Below are 8108 nucleotides of genomic sequence, written 5' to 3' on the forward strand. Positions count from 1 at the left end.
TCTGAATATAAGGCAGTTGTGTACATTATTCAGTAAAACATGTAAAAGATCAATTACACCTTCTCCTGTGCATTTCTCTACAAGTACAAGAAGCACAGAACTCTGACACTTGACTTGACTTAGAATGACATCATCTTCTTGGCTCTGTGCCTGTGGCTACAGTTCAAGCAAATGTTAGGCAGATCGAAAATCAGAAGAGGGAAAAATGGTTGTGTGAAATCAACTGAATCAACTCACATTTATTATAAAGCAACTCTTGGCAGAATGCAAGAAAGGCTGAAGAATCAGAGAAAGCTTAAGATATTCTCAAAGTGAGAGGGTTTATTTGAATTCTTAAATTAAGCTACTGATCCAGTTTCCATTTTTACAGTCTGTGATTGTGGCTAATTGGGGATAGCCAAAATTGCATCTCATTGTTTTTAGATGAAATTTCTTTGATTACTGGTGAGAGTAAGCACTTTAAAATACATTTTTATTGTTATTGGCATTTTTTTTCATGAATTGTCTATTTGTATATTTTGCTCATTATTCTTTCTAGATACCAGCTTTTTCCTTATTATAATGTAACAGTACTTAATATATCAAGAATCTTGACCTTTTGTTTGCAATATTTGCCATAAATATTTTTCCTAGTTTGACATTTAGTTTTGACTTTTATTTATAGTTTTTCTGATTTTCAAATGTTTTTAATCTATCCATTGCTTTGGAGATCATCTATTACCTTTTTGTTTTTTACTTCATAAAGCCTTCACCATCACTACCCTGAAATCTCATGAATTTCATAAATGTTTTTAATCAGTGTTTTCTTTCAGTTTTTAATTCTTTGAATTTAACTCTTTCATCTTTCCTTATTGCATTTTAGAATACAGTGTGAAATAAAGATCTAAATTAATGATTTCCCTTAATAGTTGATTCTCCTATTCATTGTATTGATTAATTCACCCTTTTTTCATTTATAAAATTTAAAGCATTATACAAATAATATAGATTCATTTAAAAATAAGAAAAATAAAAATATTTTAAATGACGGATAGAACACTTGTATTTTCTTTCTATTCTGAGTTGAGTGTTAGCAATTTTAAAGACATTTTCTTCTCTAGAGGGTGCATATATTTCTCCTGATGTTTTTCCATTCAGTAATGCATCATGACTATCTTTTCATGTCAATCAATATCCTTTTACAGTACTATGTCCTAAGTAACTTTTCATTGAAATATACTTTACATTCAGAAAAACATACATGACATAAGTACATAAGTTCTTATGGATGAATTGAATTTTTACAACTGGACACATTTGTGTAGCCAGCTACTAGATCAAGAAAAAGAATATTACTAGCACCCCAAACCTTCAAGATGGCTCTTGCCTGTGATCTTCTTTCTCCAAAGGTAATCACTGTCCTTCTGTGCTGACTCATAACACCATAGATTCACTTCACAGTCCTATTTCTGACAGCTAAATGTATTCCATCATACATAAATGCATCAAAATATACTTGCTTTGGGTTAAATTGTGTCCTTCCAAAAGATATTTTGAAAACCTAGCCCCTAGTGCCTGGGAATGTAACCTTATTTGAAATAGGGTCTCTGCAGATGTCATCAAGCTAAGATGAAGTCATTAGGGTGAGTCTTCATCCAATATGACTCATGTCCCTACAAGAGGAAAATGCCATATGAAGACAGAGACATGTGGAGGAGAAGGCTATGTGACCCTGGAGGCAGAGATGAGAGTGATGCAGCTGCAAGCCAAGGAACACCATGGGTTGACAGTCACCACTGGAAGCTAGGAAGAGGCAAGGAAGGATTCCAGCTAGAGACTCAGAGGGACAATGGTCCTGCCAACACCTTGATTTCGGACATTAGCCCCCAGACTACGAGAGAATAAATATCTGTCGCTTTAAGCCACTTAGTTTGTGGTACTCTGCTACGACAGCCCCAGGAGACTGATGGCCCAGTTTTGATGGCTTTGGCATTTTTCTAACATTTTGTTATTCTATAGTGTTATGAATATTTATTGTTTTCCTTAGAAGAAACTATAAGAATGAACTATCTAAAACAAAGAATACCAGTAGACAATATGAGTACAGTGTACTTAGTAAGACAAAGGCTGTGTGTGTGTATGCTCACCCCGTGGACTGTAGCCCACCAGGCTCCTTTATCTATGGGATTTCTCAAGCAAGAATACTGGAGTTGGTTGCCATTTCCTCCTCTAGGGGATCTTCTTGACCCAGACATCAAACCTGTCTCTTGTGTCTCCTGCATTGGCAGATGGATTCTTTACCACTGGGCCACCTGGGAAGCCCGAAGACAAGGCTCAGTTCAGTTCAGTTGCTCAGTCATGACCAACTCTTTGCGACCCCATGGACTGCAGCATGCCAGGCTTCCCTGTCCATCAGCAACTCTGGGATGTATCTAGATCTTCACAGTGGGCACACTTTCTGCTCAAACTCATTACCTGCTGCCTTCTTGAACTTTCATATTTTTGATAGTAACAGGTAAAATTTCCTCTTATTTCTCTTCTTTTGCAAAACATGTTTGTATGCCATAATCTGTTTACTTTTCCAGATAAACATATGATAGTTTTGTCAACCACTAAAAGTTGTCAGGGATGACATCAAACCAATTAAATTAACAAGAGATTTGACATCTTTGGTGTGTTTGGGAATGAGAGCATGTCTCTGTGCCTAGCTGAATCTCTCTTCACATCTCCTCCTGAGGGATTTGGGGAGCTGGAGAGGAAGGCAGAGAGCAGTCCAAATGACCTGCTGAGTGGGCTTTGGGAAGCCGATCAAGCGTTGCTGGCTTGAGTATAGGGGAGGTCATTGGAAAAGGAGGCAGGTTGAGTTCTGAGCCAGCTCTGGGTGTCTTCCAGGAATCCTTCATTTTTTTCACGGCACAGAATGAGAGTGTATGCTCAGGGAACAAATCTGATGAAAGCAGAAAATAAGCTGTTTTAGTAAATTTGCCAGACAGGAGGAATTGTGGCTGAACCCTGGAGCCAAGGATCATGGAAAGAGGGGCAAATTGAGAATAGGTAGTGATGTGTATTGTGGGTATGGCTGGCCAGGGAGGCAAGGGTTGAGCTGAAGTTCAGAAGACTGGATTCCAATCTGAGATCTGAAGTCAGCCTGTTCCCTTGGTCTAGAGGCCTTCCCTCTTGAGCATGGGTTTGCTCCTTTCTCAAAATGAGTGCTCACAGAATGCCCTCTAAGGCCCTCCCTGAGCTGGGATTCTAAGTGGCATTTGCTAGAGCATCATGGGAGTTGCATGAAAAAAGCCCCAAGATGTTAAATTTTCATGTCTAAACCAAGGAACTTAATTATAGAATGATACAATGAAGAAATGCAATTTCAAAGGGCCTTTGGGATGATTCCTACTAGTGGAATGAAGTGAAGTAAAAGTGTAAGTCACTCAGTTGTGTCCAACTCTTTGCAACCCCATGGACTGTAACCCACCAGGCTCCTCTGTCCATGGGATTCTCCAGGCAAGAATACTGGAATGAGTTGCCATGCCTTTCTTCAGGGGATCTTCCCAACCCAGGGATCAAACCCGGGTTTTTTGCATTGCCGGCAGATTCTTTGCCATCTGAGCCACCAGGAATAGGAGAGGACAAAAATCCAAGGTAGCTCAAGAACATTGTTTAGGGGTGAGGGACACGTAAAAGCACTAAAAAAATACTTTCCAAACCAGTTCTTTCTTTCGGTTTTCTTTGGTGAGGGCTCCCCGGGATGTCATTCTCTCAGGTATTGTGACTTGCTTTGTAGGCGGGATGAGGCAAAGCACGTGCCCTTTGTGGCAGCAGACTCTAATCACACACACACAAAACTTCCAGGTCATTGGTGTCTTTGGGACACCAATTTGGAAAAAATGACATTATTGGAGTTCCAAATTTTTTAAAACACCTTTCCTTTCCTTCTTCTCCTTAGCTTTTTTTTTTTTTTTTTAAGAAAAAAAAAAAAAAACACAACTTTTTAGTTCCAGATTTTGCTATAAGTCTGGGTTTAACTCTGTCACAGAAATGAATGATTAAAACTGACCACCAGATGGATGTCTGCTTCTCAGATGGAGGGAGCTCCCCTGAAGCCTTTGGCAGAGACTGATCTGTAGGGACCAAGGCCTTCAAAGGAGTCCCCATCAAGACCTGAAGTGCATAGAACCTGCCAGACTGTGTCTGCCTCCAATATTTCCATTTCCCCCAGCAGGGTCTTGGCCAATAAGGTATTCCAATTATGCCCTCCTGACTCCAACTCCAGAAGCCACCCAGTACTTCCCTACTCTGAAGGTCAAAAAGTCTTCATTGTGGCTAACTTTGTTAGCCTCAAGAACCATTCATTATCAGGTTTTTGATGGGGAAATAGGAAAATTCTAGTTTTGCATTAGTACCTAGCTTCCAAGATGGCCTCCAAATCAGTTCCCAGTGATCCCCCTCTTGGTATTCATGCACTTGTGAGGTCCCCTCCCACACTGTGGCAAGAGGTGTGTGTGTGACAAATACATACTGCAGAAAAGAGGAGGTCAACCACAGGTAGTGAGGTCACTTGGGCAGTCTGTGGTGAGCCCCACATGAATAGGAGGAACTAAAGTCTCCAGCAACAGCTAGTGAAACCTAGAGGCCTGACAACTTTGTGAGTAAACTTGCAGGTGGATCCCCCCCACCCGAGTTGAGACTTCAGATAAGGTATCACCCAGGCCAACAATTTGGCATGAATCCCAAGGTAAACCTTGAACATGGAACTGCCCATCTAAGCCACTCCTAAATTCCTGACCCTTAGAAACTAGGTGAGACCATACCTGTTTGTTGCTTTAAGCTCTGAAGTTTGGCCATAATTTGGAATGTGGAAATAGATAACTAAAGCACAGTGTGCTTTGCTTTTAATTTTTTGATTAAATGGGAAGACACACTATGTGGAATGAACACATATATGTTATCTGGAATGACAAGTCAACAATTGTCTGAAAAGCCTTTTCTATCTTCCCTTTGTTTGGGGCAGGACTGGGAATTGTATGTTTAACTAACACCCCAAATAATTCTAATGATCAGGAAAGTCTGAGAAACAATACTGAACAGGATTCAAAAATGAATGATGTTTGTTTTTCTCTTTCTGACTTCACTCTGTAAGACAGACTCTAGGTCCATCCACATTTCTACATATATGGAATCTAGAAAAATGGTGCAGATGAACCTATCTGCAGGGCGGAAATAGAGACGCAGATGCGGAGAACAGACATGGGAATGGGGCAGGGGAGGGGGTGAACCGGGAGACTGAGATTGGCGCTCATGCACTGCCGTGTATACAGCACATGGCTAGTGGGAACCTGCTGTATAGCATGGGAAGCTCAGTGCTCCGTGATGACCTAGATGGGTGGGATGTGGGGAGGGAAGGGAGATCCAAGAGTGAGGGGATGTGTATATATATATGTATGTAGCTGATTCACTTCATTGCACAGCAGAAACTAGCAACACTGTAAGGCAACTATACCCCAATTTAGGAAAAAAAGAATGAGACAGAGCCCTTCTGCAGGAAACTTCAAGATAAAAAGCAAATTGGTATACAGCCGTACATTCAAAGAGAGGCATGAAGTGGCAAGAAAAGGTGTGAAAAGCCTTCAGGGAATCAAGGAATGCTTCCTGGAAAGAGTGAAACACGGGTAAGATCTCTGGTCCCATCACTTCATGGGAAATAGATGGAGAAACAGTGGAAACAGTGTCAGACTTTATTTTTTTGGGCTTCAAAATCACTGCAGATGGTGACTGCAGCCATGAAATCAAAAGATGCTTACTCCTTGGAAGAAAAGTTATGACCAACCTAGATAGCATATTCAAAAGCAGAGACATTACTTTGCCAACAAAGGTCTTGTCTAGTCAAGGCTATGGTTTTTCCAGTGGTCATGTATGGATGTGAGGGTTGGACTGTGAAGAAAGCTGAGCACCAAAGAATTGATGCTTTTGAACTGTGGTGTTGGAGAAGACTCTTGAGAGTCCCTTGGACTGCAAGGAGATCCAACCAGTCCATTCTAAAGGAGATTAGCCCTGGGTGTTCTTTGGAAGGAATGATGCTAAAGCTGAAACTCCAGTACTTTGGCCACCTCATGTGAAGAGTTGGCTCATTGGAAAAGACTCTGATGCTGGCAGGGATTGGGTGCAGGAGGAAAAGGGGATGACAGAGGATGAAATAGCCAGATGGCATCACTGACTCGATGGACGTGAGTCTGAGTGAACTCCTGGAGTTGGTGATGGACACGGAGGCCTGGCATGCTGCGATTCATGGGGTCGCAAAGAGTCGGACACGACTGAGCGACTGAATTGACTGAACTGAACTGAAGTGTATTCAGTGTTGTGCAACCATTACCATTATCCATTTCCTTGTCATCAGCCCAAACAGAAATTCTGTGTCCATTAAACAATTACTAGCTATTCCTCGTCCTCATTCTATTCTCTGTCTTCATAAATCTACCTGCTGTAGTGCCTCATATATGTGGAGTCATGTGTGTGTCCTGTTGTGCTGGCTTTTTTCACTTAACATGTTTTCAAGATTCACCTGTATTGTGTCATATATCAAGACTTCATTTTTTCGCCCCATTTTTTTCTATTGTGGTCAAATACATATAATATTTGGGCCTCCCTTGTGGCTCAGTGGTAAAGATCTGCCTGCCAATGGAGAAGATGGCCATTTCGATATCTGAGTTGGAAAGATCCCCTGGAGAAGGAAATAGCAACCCAGTCCAGTATTCTTGCCTGGGAAATTCCATGGACAGAGAGACTGGTGGGCTACAGTCCATAGGGTTACAACATAACAACATATAATATTTACCTTCTTAACTGTTTTAAGTGTGCAGTTTAGTGAATTAAGTACATTTATATTATTGTGCAACTATTACCACCATCCACCAGCAGAACTTTTTTCATGTTACAAAATTAAAATTCTATTTGTATTAAATAGGAACTCCCCTTCGCTTATCCCCCCAGTCCCTGGCAACTACCATTCTACTTTTGGTCTCTATGATTTTGATGCATCTAGGTACCTCAGATAAATGGAATTTTGCAGCATTTGTCTTTTTGTGACTGACATTTCAATTAGCATAATGTCCTTAAGGTTCATCCATATCATATCATATGTCAGAATTTCTATCCTTTCAAAGTCAGAAAAATATTCTGTTGTATGTATAATACAAGCTACATTTGTATTTATGCATTCATCTGTTGATAGACATTTGGGCTGGTTCCACCTTTTGGCTGTTGTGAATAACCTTGCTAAGAATACGGGTGTACAAATATCTCTTTCAGACACTGCTTTCAGTAATTTTGGGGATATACCCAGAAGTGAAATTACTGGATCATATGGTAATTCTTTTTTTTTTTTTTTTGTGGTCCTGCCATATTGTTTTCCAGTGTGGCCGCATCACTTTACGTTTCTACCAGCTGCACACAAGGGTCCAATTTCTCCACGTCCTCAACAACGCTTTTATACTTCCTTCCTTTCTTCAAGGATGAGATATATTCTAACGTATGCATCAGTTCAGTTCAGTCAGTTCAGTCGCTCAGTCGTGTCCGACTCTTTGCGACCCCATGAATCGCAGCACGCCAGGCCTCCCTGTCCATCACCAACTCCTGGAGTTCACTGAGACTCATGTCCATCGAGTCAGTGATGCCATCCAGCCATCTCATCCTCTGTCGTCCCCTTCTCCTCCTGCTCCTAATCCCTGCCAGCATCAGAGTCTTTTCCAATGAGTCAACTCTTCGCATGAGGTGGCCAAAGCACTGGAGTTTCAGCTTTAGCATCATTCCTTCCAAAGAAATCCCAGGGCTGATCTCCTTCAGAATGGACTGGTTGGATCTCCTTGCAGTCCAAGGGACTCTCAAGAGTCTTCTCCAACACCACAGTTCAAAAGCATCAATTCTTCGGTGCTCAGCTTTCTTCACAGTCCAACTCTCACATCCATACATGACCACTGGAAAAACCATAGCCTTGACTAGACAGACCTTTGTTGGCAAAGTAATGTCTCTGCTTTTGAATATGCTATCTAGGTTGGTCATAACTTTTCTTCCAAGGAGTAAGCGTCTTTTAATTTCATGGCTGCAGTCACCATCTGCAGTGATTTTGGAGCCCA

The sequence above is a fragment of the Bos indicus genome, chromosome 11 (assembly GCF_029378745.1).
Source record: "Bos indicus isolate NIAB-ARS_2022 breed Sahiwal x Tharparkar chromosome 11, NIAB-ARS_B.indTharparkar_mat_pri_1.0, whole genome shotgun sequence".
Taxonomy (NCBI): Eukaryota; Metazoa; Chordata; class Mammalia; order Artiodactyla; family Bovidae; genus Bos; species Bos indicus.